This window comes from Moschus berezovskii, chromosome 16 (assembly GCF_049115385.1).
Source record: "Moschus berezovskii isolate FMDL1 chromosome 16, NW_MosBer_1.0, whole genome shotgun sequence".
NCBI classification, from domain to species: domain Eukaryota; kingdom Metazoa; phylum Chordata; class Mammalia; order Artiodactyla; family Moschidae; genus Moschus; species Moschus berezovskii.
The window spans coordinates 53550942-53573777 of NC_142475.1; the positions used below are offsets into that span (position 1 = coordinate 53550942).

At 47.1% G+C, this 22836-nt stretch overlaps 1 protein-coding gene across 21 annotated transcripts in view; it reads left to right on the forward strand.

Moving 5' to 3' along the window:
• Window positions 1-3160: 3160 nt before the first annotated feature.
• The window catches only part of PTK2 (protein tyrosine kinase 2), a 198530-nt gene continuing 178854 nt past the window's right edge, over window positions 3161-22836 (forward strand). For 5 of the 21 annotated variants that reach the window (XM_088844831.1, XM_088844830.1, XM_088844827.1 and 2 more), the window contains exon 1: window positions 3163-3346. The gene's annotated coding sequence lies outside the window, so the exon portion shown is untranslated. Of the gene's footprint in view, window positions 3347-4893; window positions 5075-22836 lie in introns of all 21 variants that reach the window. The other 16 variants (XM_088844834.1, XM_088844826.1, XM_088844829.1 and 13 more) reach the window with 8 other exon arrangements.

Here is a 22836-nt window from a genome sequence, read left to right on the forward strand (position 1 = left end):
CCCTTCCTGAAAGCTTCCCACACAAGGTCAGCGCTCGGCCCATCTGGTGCAGGACAGGAAGGGAGAAGCCAAATGGCATTCTGTGTTTTGTTTTTTGTACTGGGCCTGAGTGCAGCAGAGGCTCGTGGGGAGAGGGAGGAGCACAGACTTCACAGTTGGACAGATTGGGGCTTTGAATTCCAGCCTTGCTGTTTGTCTGATGGCTTCACTTTCTTTCTGAGCCACAGTTTTCACATCAATAAAATGGGGATGATGATCACAGCACCCATGGGGCAGAGTTGCTAGGAGGTTTGGAGAGTGTCTACAGGATCTGACTCACAGAGCCCAAGTACGGTTGACCTTTGGCAACACTATGCTCTAGGGGGTCCTTTGGGTATCCTGTCTGTGATCAAGATTGGTAATCTGTACATTGATGCTGCAGCTAAGCAAGAACACTCGCTGAGGGTATACAATGCCAAGCACTTTGCTGAATGTTTTAGGGGATGGTCCATTTGCTCCCCATCCTTTGTAAGCCCCATTTACAGAAGATTGAGGCTCAGAGATGCTATGCAACCTATGGCATCAGACGCTGGTGAACTTGAGCCTGGGTCAGCTCTGTTGTTCCTCCATCTCCAGAGGTTGAGCACTTAGGCACCGCAGGTATGCTCCAGGGACAAGCAGGGTCTGTTAGACAGTGCGTTCCTCACTGTTTATCTTTCTCCTTTTGTTCCTCTTTGCCCTTCTCATTTGCATTGCTTCTTCCTCTCACCCTTTCCCTATTTTCTTTCTGTATTAAGTGAAAGAATTAAGCATCAAGTTCAAACAAATCAAGATAAAGTTGAAGAAACAAAGTATCAGTTGTCTATGGCTGTGTAACAAAATGACAGACTTACAACCACAGGTTTTTATTTTATTGGCTCGGCAGTTTGGGCTGGATGCAGCTGGACAGTTCTAGGTCTCTCTGGGTTTCAGGTGGCTGCAGTTGGCAGACATCTTCTCTGGGGCTGAGCGGCCCAGTGCGGTATCACTCATCTTCCTGGTGGTTGGCAGCCTGTTGGCCAGGGTGCTTCAGTGACCACTCGCTAGGCTCACTTGGGCTTGTTTAAGACAGTGAAAAGTGCACAGCCCCTTGAGACTTCAGCTCAGAAATCATACATTACCTGTGACACATTTTAGTGGTCAAAGCAAGTTAACAAGATCAGTCCAAATGTGTGCATGCTCAGTCTCTTCAATCATGTCTGACTCTTTGTGACCCTATGGACTCTAGCCCTCCAGGCTCCTCCCTCTGTCCATGGGATTCTCCAGGCAAGAATACTGGAGTGGGTTGCCGTGCCCTCCTCCAGTGGATCTTCCTGACCCAGGGATCGAACCTGTGTCTCCTACGTCTCCTGCATTGGCAGGCGGGTTCTTTACCACTAGTACCACCTGAAAAAGTAGATTCCACCTCTTTCAGGGAGAAGTATAAAAAATTTGGTGCCCACTTTTAGTCTACACACTAAGCACAATCCTCTCCCCCAAAGATATTGTTAATATAACACCTTTTGTCCATCAGTCCCCTTCTTCTATTCTCATTCCATACTTATACTTCTGAAAATAATTGCTTACTTCACACCACGCAAAGCTTCATTCACTCACTCAACAAATATTTTATTACGTGCCAGGGTCCCAGAAGTGAACAAAACAAATCCACTCTAGAGAATCTAATATTCTAGTGGAGGGAGGAGACATTGCAGAAATAAACAAGCACACAGTGTAGGGCTGTGATGGACAATAGGTGCTTTGGACAACAGAGCAGATGAGGGGGTGGAGCATGTGTGTGAAAGGGTGGAGGGTAGTGGGTGGTTTCTATTACATAGAGTGAAGGTTGACATCTAATGAGGTGACATCTGAGCCTGAAGGAAGTGAGGGAGTAAGAAGATCCAAGCAGAGGGTAAGATTTCCAGATAGAGCAGTCAGTGCAAAGGCCCTGGGGCTAACATCAAAAGACACGATTTCTTAAGTTCTTAAATGTAGTTAAAAAGAAAATCTTACATATTCAGGAAAGAACGATGAAAGGAAACGTTCAAAAATCGCAGAACTCTTGCTAAGCGAAAGCATTTTATTCTACCTGATTTAGTTATAACCGGCTTACAGCTTCTCGGAAGGGAACAGAGGGTCACCTCTCTGAGCTTCAGAGAGTTCACCTTTCAAAAGGAGAACTGTGTGCCTATCCCGCCTCTCGCCTTGTGGCGAGGATCAAAGTGACACCATGAAAAATGAAAGTTGCTCTGCTTCTGGTTTCGTTTCCTACCGCAAGGTTGCCCGTGATTTTTTTTTTTTGTAAAGAACACAAATCAGATATCACTTCCGCTTAAAATCCTGCAAAGGATCCCTGCTGCCTAAAGTATAGACGATCTAGGCACCTGAGCAAGACTGCGAGGCTCCTAGCCATCTGCATTTCTTACCCAGCCCCCATCCCCACTCCCCCACCCTGCTCCAGGCAAATCTGCTCTCGTCGCAGCTGCCTCCCTGCCATCCCCTCGTGAGTCTCAAGCCTCAGTCCCGCGGGAACCCGCGCCTTGGGGGTTCCGGGCCCAGGTCAGCGCCCCGTGGGTGCTCAGGCAGAGGTCCACCTTCCAAGATCAAACCTGGGTCCGCCCAGCACTGGCTCTGATGCCCCTGAACCCGCTTCCTCTCCGCAAAGGGTCCTGGACACCGAACCCATTAGGGTGGGCATGAAGCCTGGAGGGGACCCGGGCCGGTGCTGGCACACAGAGGGGCTCCAAACCCGTGCCTCGTCCCCTGGGGCCCGGCTGTGGGGCTGCCGACAGCGGGGGCAGTGCCTCCAGAAGGGCCGCGTCTGAGGCTCCGGGCAGGGAAGGGGTGCGAGGGCTCCCCCGTAGTCCGCTCAACTCCGCCGGCCCAGAGCGGCAGCCTCGGGGCGTCCGCTTGGCCGGGCGCGACTGCCGCCCCCAGCCAGGGCTTCCCCCTCGGCCGCAGTTCGGGGCCGCAGCCACGCCCGCTCCCGCCAGCCCGCAGCCCTTCTCCGGCGTCCCCCCAGCGCGAGCCCGGCCGCGCGCTGGGCATGCGCGGGCCGAGGCGCGCATGCGCGGTACTCCCGGGAGGCGGAAGCTCGGGGCAGCGACGCGGCCGAGCGCGCGCAGCGGCGGGGGTGGGGCGGGGGCGCGCCTCAGCCGGCCGCCGCGCACGCGCGGCCCGCGCCGACGCAGCACGGCCCCGAGGGCGCGAGCCCGCCGCCGCCGCCGCCGCCGCCGGGCCGGGACCGCTGTGCGCCCGCGGCGTGAGGCGTGGGAGGGAGCGCGGCCCGTCAGCCGCGGCGCCGCCCGGTCGTCGTCCGCTTCCGCCTGCCGGCGTCGCCGCGGTCCGAGTGAGTGGGGCCAGGGCCGGGGCCGGGGCGCGGGGCCGACTCGCGGAGCTGCTGGTTGGCAGGGCGGCGGCCCGAGGGCTGAGGGGCCGAGCTGGGCCGGACCGCCCTGTCCCGGCGGCGGGTGCGGCGGGGACCGGCCCCTCCCGCGCCGGCCGAGGCCCCGGGAGGCAGGGGCGCGAGGGGAGCTGGGGCGGTGTGGCGGGCCGAGGGGTGCGGGGCCCGGAGAGTCAGAGGGTCTCCAGGCCGGGGACTGGTGGGGGAGGCCGGGGCTCCGGGCGGCAGGGGCTCTGGGGGGGCGCACGGAGCGCGGCGGTCCCGGGGCTCGGGAGTCCGAGGGTCTGGAGGCCGCGGGCTCCCGGAGGCCGGCCGGCCTCTGCCGGAACGGGCCGAGGGCCTCCACAACAAAAGGGCCGGGAGAGGACTCGGCCGGGGCCGGGCCGGGCGGGCCTCGAGCCCGCGTGCGGGGCGGCCGGCCGCCAGCGGCCCGCGCTCAAGTTTTCTGCCGCCCGGAGCTTTTCCGGCGGCCGCCGTAGACCTGGCCGGACTCGCTGCGCTTCCCAAGTTTCCTCCTCTTCCCGCCCCAGCCCCCAACTCCGCTGCGAGCTGGCTCTGTCTCTCTCTCCGGGTCCTCCCCTGGCACCTCTTTCTTCCTCAGAGGAGGATGGATGTGTGTGTGTGTACGTGTACGCTGCTATTAATACTTGGTTTTATTTGACTGCAGAGTTTTGCAGCTTAATGCACTCAGGGTAAAGATTTTTTCCTGTTGTTGATGTTGTTTTTTGAGCCATTTCAACAGTGTCTTATTCTTGTTCAGTTAGCCTGCAGCTGGGTTTTTGGCAGTGAGACTAACATAATAGTAATATTGTGGTAATATGGTAACCGCTTGAAATACGGTCAAGTTGAAGGCTGTGTCAGAGTTTGAGAATCTGCACTTATCTGAATCTGCGCGACCATCATTGGGATTCTTACTTAGGATGTAAACTTCGTGGTTGGCAAAACAGGCCATCACTGTTCGAGATGAAATACCAGAGCCTCACCCTTAAAACTTTTTGTCAAACGGGTAATGAAAGTAAGTCTCTTTGAAATGACGCAGCCAAGCCCTCAGGTTAGTTGTCCTGTCTTTTGACAACCTCTGAAAAGCGGGAGGAAAGTATGTGGGTGACGTGATTTAAGATTCACAGTAAGTTAGCATTCAGCTTACTTTGTGAGCTGCAGTCTAGATAATATTTTGGTCCAATTGGTTCAGTTAATTTTTAAAACCGTGCAGTATTTAAGCACATGAAACTGTGAAAGGAAGTTTGTGTTTCAACTTTCAATTCATAAAGATACTGAGACAGTATCTTTATGACTATATGGTTTCATATTTTTGGCTATCTTTGGAGGGGAAAAGCTAGTCAAGTTTACCATTAGCATCTTCTTAACACTCATGTACTAAAGATAAATATTATAGATTCTTCTCTGGAGAATTTTTCAGGTCATTATCAAATAATCCAGTTTAATGATGAGCACTGGAAAATACTGTTTAAAATACATGTTCTCTTTTAAAGGTGCCCGCACATAAGACTTCAGGAAAGGACTGAACAGAAGGACTTGTACATCATTCAGAGGTGGTGCATTGAGGAGCAAGTGCTTGGCTAAATAAAGACCCTGAATTCAAAACTTAGTATTTATGAAGCGAGGCAAAGAATGCTGGCACTCTTGCTGGAGCTCTTCTGTGGGTCCCTGAAAGTGAGTTGCTGAGTGTTAGATCAGGAGTGATATTCCACTAGTGTAGTGGTCATAAAGTGTCTGGGAAAGGTGGGAGTTAGGAGTAATGGTAAGGATCATGAAAATGTTTTTCGTGAGTAGTGAAAGTTGCTCATTCCTGTCTGACTTTTTGCGACCCCATGGGCTTTACAATCCATGGAATTCTCCAGGCCAGAACACTGGGGTGGGTAGCCTTTTCCTTCTCTAGGGGATCTTCCCTACCCAGGGATCGAACCCCGGTCTTCTGCATTGTGGGCAGATTCTTTACCAGCTGAGCCAGCCACAGGGGAAGCCCAAGAGTACTGGAGTGGAGCCTATCCTTTCTCCAGCAGATCTATTGACCCGGGAGTTGAACCAGGGTCTTCTGCATTGCAGGTAGATTCTTTCCCAACTGAGCTATCAGGGAAACCCAGTTTAGTTTAGTTTTTAACTAAACTCATTTCTGTAACGCTGTGTCCTTTGTTGAAAAGTACAGGCATTAATGTTCCAATTTTCAAAACTAGGTTCTTCAGCTAGATAACTTTTCTTATAGAAGGCTGGAGAAATTGTCTAAATAACAAAATTGTATTGTTAAAGCCTACCCCTTTAAGAGAAATACTGGTGAGTTCCCTCAGAAGAAATTACTCTGTTGTGTTTTGTGTATACATATATAGTCTGTGATGTAATAAAGTGGTATGGATAGTAAAAGAAAACTTTGAAAATTACTATCTTTGCATGTTATTTTGAGTTAGCGAGGTGGGATCTTAGCTCATATCTCTAAAGGATTTATGGAAACCTTTTTTCATGTACTTTGAAGTGTCTTAATTTTCAAAAAGATAATTAAATATTGTTTTAAGGATAACAAAAGATGCAATTCAAATAGTTAATGCAATATATAAATCTTTAACTTTTGAAATAAAACATTTTCAGTTTAGATATATTTTCATCTAGAATAAATCTGGTTTTAAATTTCAGTGGCATGAAAAGTTCTATTATTTTTTATTACTGTAGCTTTATAGTATAGTCTGAAGTCAGGAAGCCTGATTCCTCCAACTCTGTTTTTCTTTTTCAAGATTGCTTTGGCTATTTGAGGTCTTTTGTATTTTCATACAGATTTTTAGAATTTTTGTCGTTGTTGTTGTTCTAGATCTGCAAAAAATGCCATTGGTAAAAAATTGTTATTTTTATCATATTTGCAAAATGAGGTTTTTTTTTTTTTTGGCTAGTAAATCAGAACAATTTAGTTTCTGAAGTACTTTACTTTGCCTTAATGCTTTAGTTTAAGAACATATTTTCATTAGTTTTCCCCTTACTAAAGCCCCTTAAATAATTAGCAAGAAATTACTGTAGGAGTCTTTGAGAATTTTCAATGCCGTCTGTATAGATTATTTAAAATGTTTGCTTATTGGGCAAAGGAAATGACCTTATTTGAGTTGGTAGTACTAAGCTCCAAGCAGTTTATGCATGCACAGAAGGCTCCAGATGCTCCGTTGCTCACCCATCCTCAGGACCCTGGGTGAGGGAGAGCAGGGAGAGCAGGTGTGGCTCCCCTCGGGTGCGCCTGTGTTTTTCTCGCTCACCAGCCACGTTCAAGAGTTAGGGTTTTTCCCCTTCTTTTCAGTGTTTACTAGTAGATTATTGGAGCCCTTTACTGTTTTTTCTCTCTACTGACATTTTGGCAGATTTTTTTTTCCCCTTCTTCATTTCATGACTACCAAAAGACAACTCAGTGCAAGAGAAATGAAATTCATGTCTATCAGTTTCTGGTATTAATTTCTAGGAATTCTGCCAAATCTTACCATTTAGAATTACACAAGTGTGTTTCTGATTGGAAATCTACAGTAGAGGAACCTCCTCTGTTCATATCTATAACAATTGCTTGGTTTTTTTTTTTTGACTAGGCTCAATGATGGAAATAAAATTCAGAGGGAGTTGCCTAGTGGTCTAGTGGATAGGACTCCATGCCTTCACTGCAGAATACCTAGGTTCAGTCCCTGGTCAGGGAACTAAGATACTGCAAGCTACATGGTGTAGCCAAAAAAAAGAATATTTTAGCAAAACTGTTAATTAAAGTGTGATTTGTGTAAACACGAATGAAATGACTTATAGACAGAAGTAGGAAATGTCTCCCCAAGTGGCACCGTCGCCACTCTTAAGCAGTCGGAAACCTCAGAGGGAAACGCTGGTGGCATCAGCACAAGGACGTGAAGGTTTTTGCTCACAGACTTTGCATTTAATGGAAGCGGCCCTACCTAAATCTTATTCGTATAGCTTGCCATTTGCTGTAAACTCATTTCTCAGATCGAGAAGAATGACTTCAGTTACATATTTGAATATTCTCCAGGGAGGGGAAGAACATCGCTGGGCACCTGTACGGGTGCCACGTGTTGGTGGGTGTTACTGCCTTTTCACAGATGAGTTAAGTACTGGAGAAGCTCTGTCCTGTAAGCTGCAAGTGTTAGACGCCGTGTGCCAGGGCAGAGCTGAGTGCTGTAGTGCTCTATCTGCTTTATTCCTTGTGAAAACTAGAGCGGTGCTTTGGTCTGCATCTTCCTTTTGCAGATGAAACACTGGAAGCCTAGAGTTCCAGTCGCTCACCTTGGGTCTTCAGCCCACAAGGGTGGACCCAGCTTGGCCGGACCCAGGGGACTGTGCATGTAAGCTCCCGACGTTGAGTGCAGCCTCCCGGGTGGGGAGAGCAGCAGCCAGTGAAACCCTAACCTGGTCTCCTGCGCCGAGAGTAAATGGTGTGCTAGTGTAATGACCGTGTCTGGGAAAGTCTAGGTGATTAGATTTTCACTTGGACCCGACACTTTGGATTATGAAGTTCTCATCTGGGCAACATAGTGTAGGTAACCATTTTGATGAGTATACCAAGATTGTTTCATTATTTGACATCTGTTTGGAATCAGGTAGATAAAATGTATAATGCATGATGCAGTGACTGATCCTTCTTATTTGTCAAAGGATGTGCGTTAGTAACCTCCACGTTTACAACTTTTTCATTGGTGACTTTTTTGGGAGGCTGGGTGTTGTTTGAAGACAGTTTTGTGGGAAGCAGGGGGTATGTAAGGGAAAAACAAATTGCACATTTCTCACACAGGTATGAGCCCCTTATGGTAATCCTAGTATTTATAATCTCTGACACATTGCTGCTCTATAAATGTTTCTGAAATGAATGTGCTCATTCTCACCAACTTAGAATTTTCCATTCTTCTTTTAAGAGTCGGCACACACTCTGCTCCTTTATTTGGGGCCTGTGAACCAAAACCAAGGCTTAGAAGAACCTAAGCTTTCGTGTCTGTGGGCTGTCTGTGCCTGGAATCTCCCTTCTGCCTCCATTGTCTACACTGAAAGTCCTGTAGCTTGGATTCTGCTGTGAACCATGGTGCTCGTGTCTGCTGCTGCTTCTGCTGCTAAGTCGCTTCAGTTGTGTCTGACTCTGTGCGACCCCATAGACGGCAGCCCACCAAGCTCCCCCCTCCCTGGGATTCTCCAGGCAAGAACACTGGAGTGGGTTGCCATTTCCTTCTCCAATGCATGAAAGTGAAAAGTGAAAGTGAAGTCGCTCATTCGTTCCGACCCTCAGCGACCCCATGGACTGCAGCCCACCAGGCTCCTCCGTCCATGGGATTTCCCAGGCGAGAGGACTGGAGTGGGATGACAGTGCCTTCTCCGGGTGCTCGTGTCTACTGGTGACCAAAGCACTGTGTATTTGTCTTTGCTGGCCTGAAGGAAGAGCTTACAATTTTACAGATTATATATATTCAGTGTCTTGTGTGTCTTCTCATGAGAATTTAAGCACCATGAAGGCAGAAACTTGGCTTTACATATTGTTGGGTCACCAGTGCCTAGCACAATATTTACTGAGTAGAACTGAAACTTGTTAATGATTGTGTGTTTGTTTTAGTCACTCAGTTGTGTCTGACTCTTTGCGACCCCATGGACTGTACCTTGCCAGGCTTCTTTGTCCATGGAATTCTCCAGACAAGAATGCTGGAGTGGATTGCTATTCAGTTCTCCAGGGGATCTTCCCATCCTAGGGATCAAACCTGGGTCTTCCACATTGTAGGCGGATTCTTTACCACTGAGCCACCCGGGTTGGAGGACAGCTATTACATCAGCCAGTCGTTTGTGGCTTTACTTGCCTTGGTGAAGGACCTCCCTTTAAAACCATGTGAAACTCGATACTAGGCAAGAATTGGATTATCTTTGTTTTCACTTCTGTCTGCTTTATTTTAGATTACTTCTATCATCATACTTGGACTAGGGAAAACATACTGCTCTTCTCCTTATGATTTTGAAGTGTTCTTTTCTAGAAACTGATCCTGTATTAATAGATCTTGTGTTCATTAGGAGGCATCCTAAGTTCTGCAGACACAGAAGACTACTCAAGGTGACACAAAATGAGTGGGGTTTATAAAAGCGCCTTGATTACTGGTCCAGAAGCTCTAGTGTGTGTTTTACTAATCAGCTGGATTCATTGGCTGCTGTACAAGAGTTTTACATTATGCCCCGAAACCATTTTTAAAAACCCATTTCCTGTTGCTGCATGCCAGTTATATGGTATGCCAACTTTTCCTTGCCACGACAGGTCCCTTACCTTTCAGTCATTTGGGGTGTCAACATTTGGGTAGCAAAGAGTAGTTTTTTCCTGCTTCATTGAGTTCCCCCTTAGTGTTGCTGTACTGTGCAGGGAAACACACACTTGCAGTGTCTGGGGAGCTCCAGATTGTTGGCAGTGGTTCTCAGGGTCGTCCCAGGTTAGAAGTGCAGAGGCTCCAGCCTGATTTCTGACCCACTGACTCTGGCTCTGGGGGCAGGGCCGGCTGTCAGTTCCAACTTGCTGTGCTTTCAGCGTATGCTGTTTGTGAACCACTGCCTTAGAGGGCTTAAGAGAAACACAAGTTGTAGCAGGCAAACATAAGTCATAAATGGCAGAGGTATGTACGAGTATGGTCTCTTTGACCTTTTTAGATTTGCTGACAAGGTTGTCTTCCAATCAGTACTCTTAAATTTGTTTTTGGAGTCTTGAGAAGACCTCACAGTTTCTTTTGTGTAGAGATTTTGAAGGTTTTCTGCTGAGCCCACTCAGTTCTTTTGAATCCTGGTGTGGATTTTAAATGAACAGTCTCATGTTGCAGTAGCAGTTTGTATGGCTCCCAGACTTGTGCCTTTTGGCAAATAGCAGGAGAGTGCATGCGTGTGAGTGTGAAGGCACACGTTCCCTGGTGGTTTTGTTTTGGTGCTTAAGAATTGGCTAGCTTATGCTAGAGTCAGGGTGATTGCCAAGTCTTGGGGTGACTGATGAAGCGGTTTTGTGTGAATTGATTCTCTGCCTAGCACTACATCTGTACCTGAATTTCATAAATTTGGTTTTGCCCCTCCTCTTTTTTCTTGAGAGGCAGACTGAGTAGAAGTTAGTGTTCCATGGTGCGATCCACCATGGGCCGTGCAGAGTTGGATGCGTGTGTTGGTAAACAGCGTATTGTCAGCTTGGGAACAAGGGTTCTGTGTTGTCTTTTCCTCGCGCTACGTGGTCGGTCAGAAATTGTGTAATGATGGGAGGAGGGTCCCTCCTGTTGGGGTCCTGGGAGGAGTCAGTCACCCAGACGAAACCAAGTAGCTCTGTTGTGGGGGCTTTGTGGGAGGGGGGGGTCTGTAAGTGTGACAGTTGTTACAGAGGTAGGGAAGCACTTGTCAAAGGCAGATGGAATTAAATGTAATCTCAGAACACTGAGAAGGTTGTTTGCACGTGAGTTCTGACCCCCTCCCTGATCTTTGAGTCAGCTGTGCAGCTCCATGAAGGCAAAAATAATAGAAATGAGTTGGTGGAGAGAGCTCTTTGGAACAATCTTTGTCTCCTTAAAATTGGCCAAGTGAAGTTAAAGTTCTCGTCAGTAGTCTCCCATGAATGTGACTCCGGTTAAATGTACAGCTGCCCCCTCCTGGGTTTCCGAGGGGTTGGGACCAGGACCTTCCTCAGATACCAGGTTCCTTGGGTGCTCAAGTCCCTTATATACAACTGTGCACACCGTCCTTTGTACTTAATAAACGACTCTAGATGACTTACAGTACCTGGCGCAGTGGAATGCTATGTAAATCGCTGCCAGTGTGGCAAGTTCAAGTTTCCCTCTTTGGAACTTTCTGGGCTTTTCCCCAGTGTTTTCAGCCTCATGTGGAGGACCTGAGGTTGTGGAGGGCTGACTGCCCTTGGCATGCCTGGCCGAGAGCAGCTTCTCATTGGGTGTCTGTGGATGGCCCTCCTGGGCCCCTGAGCAGCCTCCCCTCTGATGACAGCATGGGCTCCTGCCCGCCTTCCCTGGTGGCTTCCGCAGTATTACCACCTTGTGGTTTCAAACAGCCTTTTCCTGGTTATAATGAGGTTACACATCTTTCTATACATTTACCGGCCATTTGGATTCACTGTTTTTGTGAAGTGCCTGTATTTTTATGTTAGTTTTAAAAAATTTATTCATAGACTTCTTTATATGTTTATGACACAGGTCCTTTGTTGGTTATATATTTTGCCACTTTCTCGTCCCACTTTGTTGTGCAGTTTCACTGACACAGTGGATTTTCTTTTTTCTTTTTGTCTTTTGAATGAAGAGAAGTTCTTTTTACTTTTATTTTTTGGCTGCACCACGTGACTTGTGGAATCTTAATTCCCTGACTAGGACTTGAACCCCGGCCCTTGGCTTTGAAATTGCAGAGTCCTAACTACTGGAATGCTGGGAAAGTCCTGAGACATTCTTAAGTTTAATGTGGTTCAGTTTATTACTGGGAATTATACTTAATTCCCAGTGATCAAGTTAAAATATGAGTCTTCAGTTTTATTTTAAAAACTTTGTGGAAGTTTTCAGACATATGCAAAAACATTGTAATGAACTCTCCATGTTCATTACCACCTTTAACAATGGTCTTCATTGTTAACTCGATCAGTGGTACTGGTTTACATTTAAAAGACGTGAAGGAACTTGCTTTGAACATACATGCTTTTGTTGGCCAGATACCACGGCTCTTGCTGAAATGTGACATAACAATTTATGACACGTTTCTTTTGGGATGGGAAGGGGTCAAGTGTCACTGTACAGCTTTTTAAAGTCGGTTCTGCTCAGAGGCATCTAATAGTCGTAACCAGCTGGGTGTTAAGCAAGGCTGTGGATCTCTCCATAGCCTCAGAAGCTGGGGTGGAAAGGCCCTTCCTTCTTTCTTCTCTCCCTCCCTTTCTCTTTCTTTCTGTTTTTCTTGTACTTGAGTCAAAATAAACGTCGCTTGTTTTGCAGTGTTTGTTTAATGCTCCTGATAGCAGTATGTCTTTTTTTTTTTAAACTTAGTCATTAGGATGGAGAAGCAGAAGCAGCATGAAGCTTTAATAGAACAAAACTCATCAGAGAAATGCATTTAGTATGTTAGTCCTTTTCAGGAGATTATTTTGTTAAACATTGAAGAGATACAGAAGAACATGTGTGGGATGTGAGTAAGTTGTAGACCAAGAGTGCTCTGACCTCCCGGAGAAAGGTGTCCGAGGCCACAGAGGTGCCGGCCAGCTCTGGCGGAAGAAGCTGAGGCAGGGAACATGTAGGTTCTGAAGGCATCTAGGGCTTCTGTCTGTGCCCAGGACTCGGCCCTGCTATTGCGGTGCAAAAACAGCCGTGAACTCTGGGCAAAGGGATGAGTTGTCTGTTCCAATACAGTTTTATTTCTGGACCCTGAAATTTGAATTTCATGTAATTTCACATGCAACAAAATGTTATTACTCTTTTTTTAAAGTTTAAGTTTACTTTTGGCTGTGCTGGGTTTTTGTTGCTGTGCAGGTTTTTTTGTTGCAGAGCATGGGCTCTAGAGAACAGGCTCAGTGGTGTGACTCCCGGGCTCTACGGTACAGGCTCAGTGGTGTGACTCCCGGGCTCTCGGGCGCAGGCTCAGTGGTTGTCACTCCCAGGCTCTAGGGCTCAGGCTCAGTGGTGAGACTCCCGGGCTCTAGGGTGCAGGCTCAGTGGTGTGACTCCAGGGCTCTAGGGTGAGGCTCAGTGGTGTGACTCCTAGGCTCTAGGGCTCAGGCTCAATGGTGTGACTCTCGGGCTCTAGAGAACAGGCTCAGTGGTGTGGCTCTGGGCTCTAGGGCACAGGCTCAGTGGTGTGACTCCCGGGCTCTAGGGCGCAGGCTCAGTGGTTGTCACTCCTGGCCTCTAGAGAACAGGCTCAGTGGTGTGGCTCCCAGGCTCTAGGGCGCAGGCTCAGTGGTTGTCACTCCTGGCCTCTAGAGAACAGGCTCAGTGGTGTGACTCCCGGACTCTAAGGTACAGGCTCCGTGGTGTGACTCCCAGGCTCTAGGGTGCAGGCTCAGTGGTGTGACTCCTGGGCTGTAGGGCGTAGGCTCAGTGGTTATCACTCCTGAGCTTAGTTGCTCTGAAGTATGTGGGATCTTCCTGAATCAGGGATTGAACCCCAGTCTCCTGCATTGACAGGCGGATTCTTTACCACTGAGCTACTTTGGAAGCCCCTGTTATTATTTTAATAATTTATTTAATCATACGCAGTTGAAAACCATGAGTTCTTAACTCATGGGCTGTGCAAAAACAAACAATGGGGCCACCCTCGTTTAGAGAAGAAAGCCAGCCTGGCAGCTGTGGGCCAGTTGCAACAATGGAGAATCCCCTCCCGCCCGGAGCCCACCTGTTCCCTACCATGGCTCCCCTCTTACTTTGTGAAGCCTGTGTAGCCATCTTCCTTCAGCCCCCTGAGCTATCACCTCCTTCTTCAAGCCCTGATATTTTTATTTTACTCACCTTTATTTTCTCTGTCACTTGAGTGTGACAGAAAATCTGAGAGCAAAGTGTTCACTACCATATCCGCAACATTAAAACAGTGGTCACGGAATGAATGTTGCATTTATCATTTCTTTGTGTTAGTTTTGTCTGTGTTGAACTCTCTACTAGGGAATCACACTACATTTGTTTTTCTGCGACTGGCCTTCTTTCCGCTCAGCACTGTGGTTGAGAGACCTGTTGGAGGGCTGTACGTGGTCAGTGTTGGTTCACTTTCTCTGTTGTGTAATCTGGTCTCCAGTTGATGGGCATTTGGATTGTTTCCAGCCTCGCTGCTGCCCACGTGCGTGGATGTCTTGCCTGCCCACATGGGGTGCGATGCCGGTTCTGGCTGGCCCAGCCTTCAGCTTGCCTGCTTCCTGCCAGATTGCTCTCAGGGTACCTGCCAGCTCGCATCCCACTGATGCAGGGAGTGACTCCTGGCTGCTCTGCTTTCTTGCCAGTGTGCTCTGGTTGATTCTGTCTGTTTTCTTCAGTGTTGCCATTCTGGTAGTTATGTAATAGTATCTGTTTGTGGCTTTACACTGAATTTCTCTTAGTACTAATTAGCTTAATAATCTTTTAATATATGGGTTATATCTCTTTCTTATGAAGAGAAGACATTGGCCTGATTTTTCTGTTATGTTTTTCTTATTGACTAGTAGTTGTTTTCTATGTGTGGATTACTATCCATTGTTGTTGTAAGCTGTGAATATATTTTTCCAGTTTGTGGTTTATCGTTTTACTTTTGAGATGTCTTGGAACTAAAGTTCTTAATTTTAACATCGTTGATTTTATCAGTCTTTTTAAGATTAGTTTTTTTGTCTTAAGGAATCTTTCTTTACCAAAGTGTTAAGGTTTGATATGAGGTATTTTTATTATTTATTCATAAAGCATGTGTTGTTCCATTCAGTAAATATGTTTGATACTTAGGTGTTTTTTCTTTTGGCCATGCCAAACGGCTTGTGGGATGTTAGCTCCTCCACCAAGGATGCAGCCTAGGCCCTTGGCAGTGAAAGTGCCAAGTCCTAGCTACTGGACCACCAGGGAAGTCCCTGTCTTTTCTGACTTCCATAAAGATTCCTTTGATGACTCATAATTTATTTTAGTGTTTGATAAATTCCAAATGAATGAGTATTCTTTGATGTGACTTGTCGTGACTTATTTCTGCACTGGGACTGTAGTGGGAAAGTGTGTTTGTATGGAGCCACCTCTGGAATTAATGTTATCTTCACTAGGCCTGTGTGTGTGCTCAGCTGCTTCAGTTGTGTCTCACTCTCGGTGACCTCCTGGACTGCAGCCCGCCAGGCTTCTCTGTCCATGGGATTCTCCAGGCAAGAACACTTGTGTGGATGCCAGGGGTGTCTTCCCCACCCAGGGATGAACCTGTGTCTCCTGTCTCCCACTCGTGCCACCTGGGAAGTCCCAAATCCTAGTTCAGTTTGACTATATCTTGACCCTAACTCTCAAAGTTCTGGACACTTAAGTACATCTCACTTCTGCCTCCGGAAACACTTGTTTTCTTTCCAGCCTGAAGTTGAGGTGTTAATGCACATTATCAGCTCTTGGACTCTGAAACTTGAGGACAGGTGACTGCCTCGACTGCCAGTTTGTTTCAGCTTAGCCAACCAGACCGGCGGGGGTTCATGCTGTGCCTGCAGCTGCTTCCTTTCAATTGTTAATTAAGCTGTTTAATTTTACCTTCTCAAGACTGACTGAAAAAAAAAAAAGGAAGAAAATCTTAGTTTGTGGTTATAGCAGGGTCTTTTAGCCAAGTGCTTACTTTGGGTATTCATTTCATTTTTGTTTACAAAAAGTAGCATTGACTTGAAAACTATAAAAATTAAATAATAGGTCAGAAGTTAAATTTTATTCCTCCCCTAACGTCTCAGGTTGGAGAAGACAATGGCACCCCACTCCAGTACTCTTGCCTGGAAAATCCCATGGACGGAGGAGCCTGGTGAGCTGCAGTCCATGGGGTCGCAAAGAGTCGTACACGACTGAGCGACTTCACTTTCACTTTCCTGCATTGGAGAAGGAAATGGCAACCCACTCCAGTGTTCTTTCTTGCCTGGAGAGTCCCAGGGACGGGGGAGCCTGGTGGGCTGCCCGTCTATGGGGTCACACAGAGTCGGACACGACTGACGTGACTTAGCAGCAGCAGCATCTCAGGTATCGCCAGTTGAGGGGTTTAGGCATCATGGTTTGTGTAGAGAGGCAGCTCTTTTAACAGCAGTCTCATCTGGGAAGCAGAAGGCATGGGTTCAAATGTTACCCCTCTGCCTTTTGTGTTGTGACTTGACAAGTTGTTTAGTTTCTCAGAGTCTCAGTTTCCGATAGCCCTTATCTATAAAGTCTAGTGTTTATGATCTCTGTCTTTGAGGGTATGTGTGCAGCTGCTTTGTAAAGTGTAGGCAGATGTCAAGTGCCAGGATCAGGGTCTTTTTCAGACTTACATAGTGCTGGATTATTACAGGCCTAGCCTTTCCCACTCACATGTTTCCCTGGCTTCTTCTTGAACTGGTCAGGTGAACTCATTTGTTTGCTTAGCATTTGTAAACCCCTGCCTCGTGCCTCGTGCTTCACTGAGCTCTGGTGATGCAGGTGGGCGGCGTGGGGCGGGCTCAGGTCAGCGACGGGCACGGCCAGTGCTCCGAGGGCCGAGGACGTGGCCCCAGTGTGGGTCAGGCTCTGGTGTCGGCAGACTTCTCTGTTCAAGGCCAGGCAGTGGACGCCTCAGGCTTTGCAGGCCTTAGGTGGCCTGCCACATATTTCTTGAGTTTTCTTTTTTAGCCCTTTACAAAGGTAAAAAATACATTCTTAGCGCAGGGACCTTATAAAACCTGGCTGTGGGCCAGATGCAGTGGCCCCTGCAGGTTCTGAGTGTCTGAAAGGATCTGTAGGAGTTCAGTGGAAAGTGGGAAGCAGGAGCGCCCTGTACAGAGGCGTGGAGGTGTGAGGGCTGCAGGGGTGGAGTGGGCTGTTCCTGTCAGATCTGGAGCTCAGCATGGGCTAGGGAGGAGGGCGGTGAGCTTGGTGTGGAAGGCAGGATGTTTGCACTTGCTTCTGATCCATAGCAGATGTGTGGGGCAGGAGGAGGCTGTGACGGGATGAGTGCTGTGGCCCTACAGAGATGTGCTTTGGAGGGGAGGCAGGAAGCAGTCGCCTGTCACTCAGGAAATGGCTGCCCGGCTGGCTTGCTCAGGGGAACCGGTGGAGCGCAGAGTTCAGTTTCACAGTCTGTGCTCCTTTAATCATATAATGATGTACAAATAAATGAGGAAAGCCTTGATCAAGGGTGCAGCTGAGGAGCTGGAGAGAAGAGGGTGATTTGAAGCCATTTTCTGAGTTAATCTCTGGGTCCTGGCCAGGCACATGATGTGGCTGGGCGGTGAGAGGAGTTGCAGGTAGCTTTCCTGAGGTGACCCGCTCATGAAGCTCTGTTTGCTCTGAAATACTAGCAACCATGGTTGCTTTGAGGAGGAAACATTCTTTCCTGGGTCCAGGAGCCCCGGAAATTAAGTTGTAAGCAGAATTGTGTGTTTTTCCCTGCGGAGAGAACTTCAGGGCTCTTGTGGGATTACTAAGAAGGAGCCCAGCACCCAGGGGAGCCACTCCTTAATAAATTGTATACACCTGGTGCTCGGCAAAGGTTTAGGCTAATCATCCGAATCATGGGTTTTACTTTCCATGTAATACATCCCAAACTGCCAGGTAAACCCCAAACGCATGCAGTCCCTCCTAAATGGAGCCATCTCAACTGGGCTATTAGAATGTTTCTCCCACCTCTCCTTCCCTCCAGAGACAAACAGCGAGACACATATTTGGTACATAGGAGGCCGACCAGGTGTGTGGGACTCTGACAGGCAACGGAATGTTTTCAGCACACTATTGTAAGGTAGGCAGAGCTGAAGTTTACAGTTAGGCTTCTCTTCATAGTCACATGCCTGTGAGAGGTGGTCATGTGTCCCTTTTAAGTAGGATTTGCCATTACCAAAATTGAGGATAGTTTCTACCTAGGAAAGTGTGACCTCAGGCCCAGCTAAACTGAGGTAGCCTCATCAGGCAGGAGGTGCCAGGGCACAGAGGTGACTTCCTGGGAGCTGTGCGTGGTCCGGGCCTTTCCTCGGGTGGGCGAAGTTCACCCTTACTGCGTGAAGCCTAATTATTGCTAGACAAGTTAATTATTTCTGTCATGACTAGGGAGTTCAAGAAATTACTGCTTTTAGGGAGATGATATATGTTGCAACCACATGCGGTATAATTTACTACAAAACTAAAAAATCAGAATTTCTACCCCTAAGATGTCTCCAGAAGTGTGTTACACTTGACACCTGTCCTAATGTTTTCCTTCGGAACTTGAATATCAAGATCAGGAGTCATGCTGGGAGATAGAATTTAGAATCAGAATTTTAAAATATTTTGACAGGTTGTAATGAAGTGCTAAAATCAATAAGTTAAAATTAAAATTTATTAGGAATAAATGTAAAATGGTAGACTTAAATCAAAAAGAAAATCAACTGAGAAAGTTGAGGGTGGGTGAAATATGTCCTAACTGTTCCTGTGCACAGAAGACGGGGTGGTGGGGGATGCTGGTTGACTTAAGACCGGGATTTTCAAGCTTTTATGTGAATGGGCACATGGGAAATAGTTTAGGTTTTTCAGACTAATCGACAAAATCAAGAATATTATGTAAATACTTCTATAACAAGAGAGAACACAGAATTTTTTTCTTGGACAGAATCCAAATTATAACTGAGCATGATTTTTTATGGTATCGGTTCCCTGATGAGAGAATGGGATTCTCTTTCAGGGGAAGAAAGGGAGGATAACATTCTTAATTGGAGTTTTAAAGCTAGTGCTGCCTGTCATCAGAGTCAGTCACACATGTTTGTCTCCTAATGCTGATCTACCAAGGAGGTATTTCATCTTTGAAAATGTCTTCATACCGATCGGTACTCTCAGATCCTGATATCCGTGCAGGAGTGTATAATTTTAATTGAGCATATTCATTGCTTGGAAGGCATTTATAGAATTCTCGTAGGTTCTTCTTGATATTTGCCTTTTAGCGTGTCGTCGTATTGCAGATTAATCACTTCTGGTTGATGGTTGGAGGGGGGCCTCAACTGCACAGTTAAATGGATTTTGAAATATGTAAATTTTCATTATACTTGCATCAAGTTTTGAAAAATGCTGCTGGAACTGTAGCTTAAACTCAGAAAATATATTTGCTGTGAATTTGTGTGGGAATGGAAATCTCACTTCTCATAACTTCTGGTAGCTTGGGGAGTGTGTAGAGAAGCGTGGTGTTCCTTGTGATTCAGACGTTGGCTGTCATTGAAGTGACTTTACAGGAGAAGGGCCTCATATAAGCAGCCTTAGAATTTTAGGTTGGGTTCATTAAGAAATGTTATCAAGTCTTTCGTGTGTGCTAAGTAGCTTCAGTCATGTCCAACTCTGCGACCCCATGGCCCGTAGCCCGCTAGGCTTCTCTGTCCATGGGATTCTCCAGGCAAGAATACTGGAGTGGGTTGCCATGCCCTCCTCTAGGGGATCTTCCTGATGCAGACATAATATGTTTCCTGCATTAGCAGGTGAGTTCTTTACCACTAGTGCCACCTGGGAAGCCCTTAGCCAGTCTTTAGTTAAAGCTAATTTCATAGACTACAGTGTTCAGTAATGGTAGTAGTCTATTTCAGAGCAATTTCAGTCATGCTTCTGAGGTCAACAAGTCACAACAAAACCTACCCCAAACTACTAAATTGCTGTGTGAAAGGACAAGTCATAATATTTCAGTGAACTTTACTGTTGATACTGCTGGTTCAGCAACATGCAAGAGATTAGAAAACTTTGCACAGAATACCTGCTGATGAAGAATCCAGTGAATAACTGTAGTTTAAATAACCATGTTTAAATGCTTTAAACATCTTAATGTTTTCACAGTCTTTGTAAATTTGTCCAGCCAACGCTTTTCCTGCTTCCTATGTATTTTCAGTCAGCATTTGTATTCTGCTTCAGGTAATACTAAATTTAGTGTTTTGTCCAGTTCTTTGAAAATATTCTCACCTGTAGTCCACATACATTGTTCTTGGAAGCCAGTTCCTCAGGACCATCGACTCCTTGAATAACATCTGTTGACAATCAGCCAAGGAAAGCCCCCTAGAGTCGTTTGCCTTGTTCTTTGACTGACTGTTGATGCTGTTTCCTGCGCCCTCAGCGTTGAGCATCTGTTCTTACTGATAGTCCTGAGCAGGTTTTTTCTCAACACATTTCTTTGGCTGTGCAAAATTGGTGTAAACTGAGGGGCCATCTAAGATTGTGAGCAGAGACGTGGTCTTTGACTGCGATGCCCCGTCACCGGCTGTGTTGGGAATGAGCGCTGGGGCGGCCGGGGCGGGTGCAGGGGCCCTCTGTCCACGCTGCTCCTGCTCGGGTGAGTGATGGCGGCAGCGCAGGCCAGCATGGTGCCGGTGGCTGTGGCGCCGAGGCCAGTTTCTGGGTGTGTTTTGCAGGAAAAGCCGACATGGTTGGGTGGGGAGTGTGGGAGGAAGGGTGGGTGGGGAGTGTGGGAGGAAGGGTCAGGGGTGACATCCACTGTTTGTGGCCTTGTTTGTTGGAAGGAGGGGCTCATAAATGGAGAGGACCGTGCACAGGAGGTTCGTGAGGGAAGATCAGGCCTGAGCTCTGTTGGGCATTTTGTGCAGTTCCCCTTGGGCAACCTTTCGCTTCTCTGAGCAGACTTCCAGCTCAGATCCAGTATATCTGTCAGGGTTTGGTCAGGAACGGAGAAGCCACTCTAGATGTTTTTTCAACATAGGAATTAGAATTCATCACTTGTATTGCAAGGGCTGGCAGGGTCGAAGGTCGGGGAAGCAGCCCTCGCAGTGCGTCCCCGGGTTCCTCTGGGCTCAGCGGTGATATAGACAGTTGGCGCTGCTGCCGCTGATCTCAGTGCGTTGAAGCAGGTGGTTCCTGGGGTCTCTCTCTGGGGCAGCTGAAATTCTCCTTGGAACGTACCCGAGGTCTTGGCTGCCACATCAGCCTGCAGCTATGCTCCTGCCCACAGCTGCCTCTGGGGAGTACTTTTCTCTTTCATTTTATCAGTCTTGCAAGAGTTTCCTCCAGCCCTGAATTGGGGCAGGAAGCAGTTCTGGCTTCTCTGTGGTACTGGGATGCAGGGTGACAGCAGTCAGTCCAGGACGACAGCCAGGCAGTGGGTCTGAGCTAGAAACACACTGTAGAGCTGTTAGCGGGAGACAGCACTTCCGTTGAGCTCACCTGGGAGATAAGCTCAGCCAGGAGGACAAAGAACAGAGCCTTGGGGGCCCTAGAATGGACTAGTCAGAGTGAGCAGGTGCCATCTGAGCGCCAAGAAGAAAGTGGGGCAGTCTGTTGGTGGTGTTGTGAGCGCTAGTTTTTCAGAACTTAGTAACTCCCCTCTTCTTTCCTGTTACTGTGCTCACGTAGTCAGTGCTTAGTACAGATGGCTGGCAACCTCTGTGTCCAGCCCTGGCACAGACGCCCGAGACGCGGCATGCCCACCTGCGAGCAGCGCCACCGTGCAGTATTACAGTGTTTTTGGCGAAAATTAGTTTGAAGCATAAAGAAGCTTTTGTTTGCCCAGATGATTTTCATAATATATTCACATACTTTATATATTTTTGGTTTTTTAGAAAGTTACTTCTGACCTTTTTTTTTTTAAGAGTACAGGTTCCAGCTTGCCTAAGTACGAAACTGTTGGTAGACTGAGCTTAGAGGAAGGGCGGTGTACATGAAGAAGTTGTGTATTTTGGACACTGGAGACCATCACAGTTAGCTTACATTATTGCAGTGTTGTGAGTTAAGAAATAGTGGGTTTGGGCCTTATTTAACAGTTAGCATCAAAAAGACCAATTCTTCTCCTGGGTTTTAGTCTGTAGGCTCAATTCGAGCCAGCTAGAATTTGTCACTGTGTCGTGTTGAATGTTACTGAGCTTTCGGAAGAATTTTCCTGTCGTGGTTGCTTTGTAAAGTCCAGATCTTGTTCATTGTTTTAACAGTAATATTATCTGGTTACTTTGGGAAAGCAGAATAGCACCATGATTTTAAGAGTGCTGGTAAGCTAGTTTTGAGCTTCCCTTGTGGCTCAAATGGTAAAGAATCTGCCTGAAGTGTAGGAGACCCAGGTTTGATCCCTGGGTTGGGAAGATTCCCCTGGACAAGGGAATGGCAACCCACTCCTGTACTCTTGCCTGGAGAATCCCATAGACAGAGGAACCTGGTGGGCTATAGTCCACGGGGTCACAAAGAGTTGGACATGACTGAGTGACTAAAACTTTCAAGCTAGCTACCACTTGAATCCCTGATTGCTCCCTTGCTTCCTGTGTGACCTGGAGAATTTTATTTCGTTAAGACTTAGGTTTCTTATGTGTAAAATGGGAACACTGATAGTAACCAGTTAGTACTGTGAGGAACTGGTACTTGGAAAATGCTCAGGAGAAAGGCTGAAACTGTATGATGATCAGGGTTGTTTTGGAGACTTGGTGAGAGATGGGTGTCAGAAAGCTGGCCAAGTTGGATTGTGCATTGAAATGAGAACAAGATGAGCAAGGTGATAGAAGGAAATATTTTACCTGTTAATGAAACACAGGTTTAGAGTGTGTGACTGGTGGAAAATTTTAGTTCACATTGTTAGAAAGGGAAAGGGGTTCAGAGTAGCCCGGGTGTTTATTTCTACCCATCTTAAAACATACCTGTTCATGCCAGAAAGGTGGAGCTTATCCACCTTACAGCCATCTTCAGGGACCTGGTAGTATATTTTGTTACATAATGAGGCAAGTTTAGTTTCTCTTTATCTATCTGGAACAAAAGATTTTTACTTACACATTTTAGTTATACAGCTTGGGAAATATTTGATTTTCTGCTTTTTTTTGAACTAGTTCAGTTTTTATGCTTATATTTTATCAGTTTTGTATG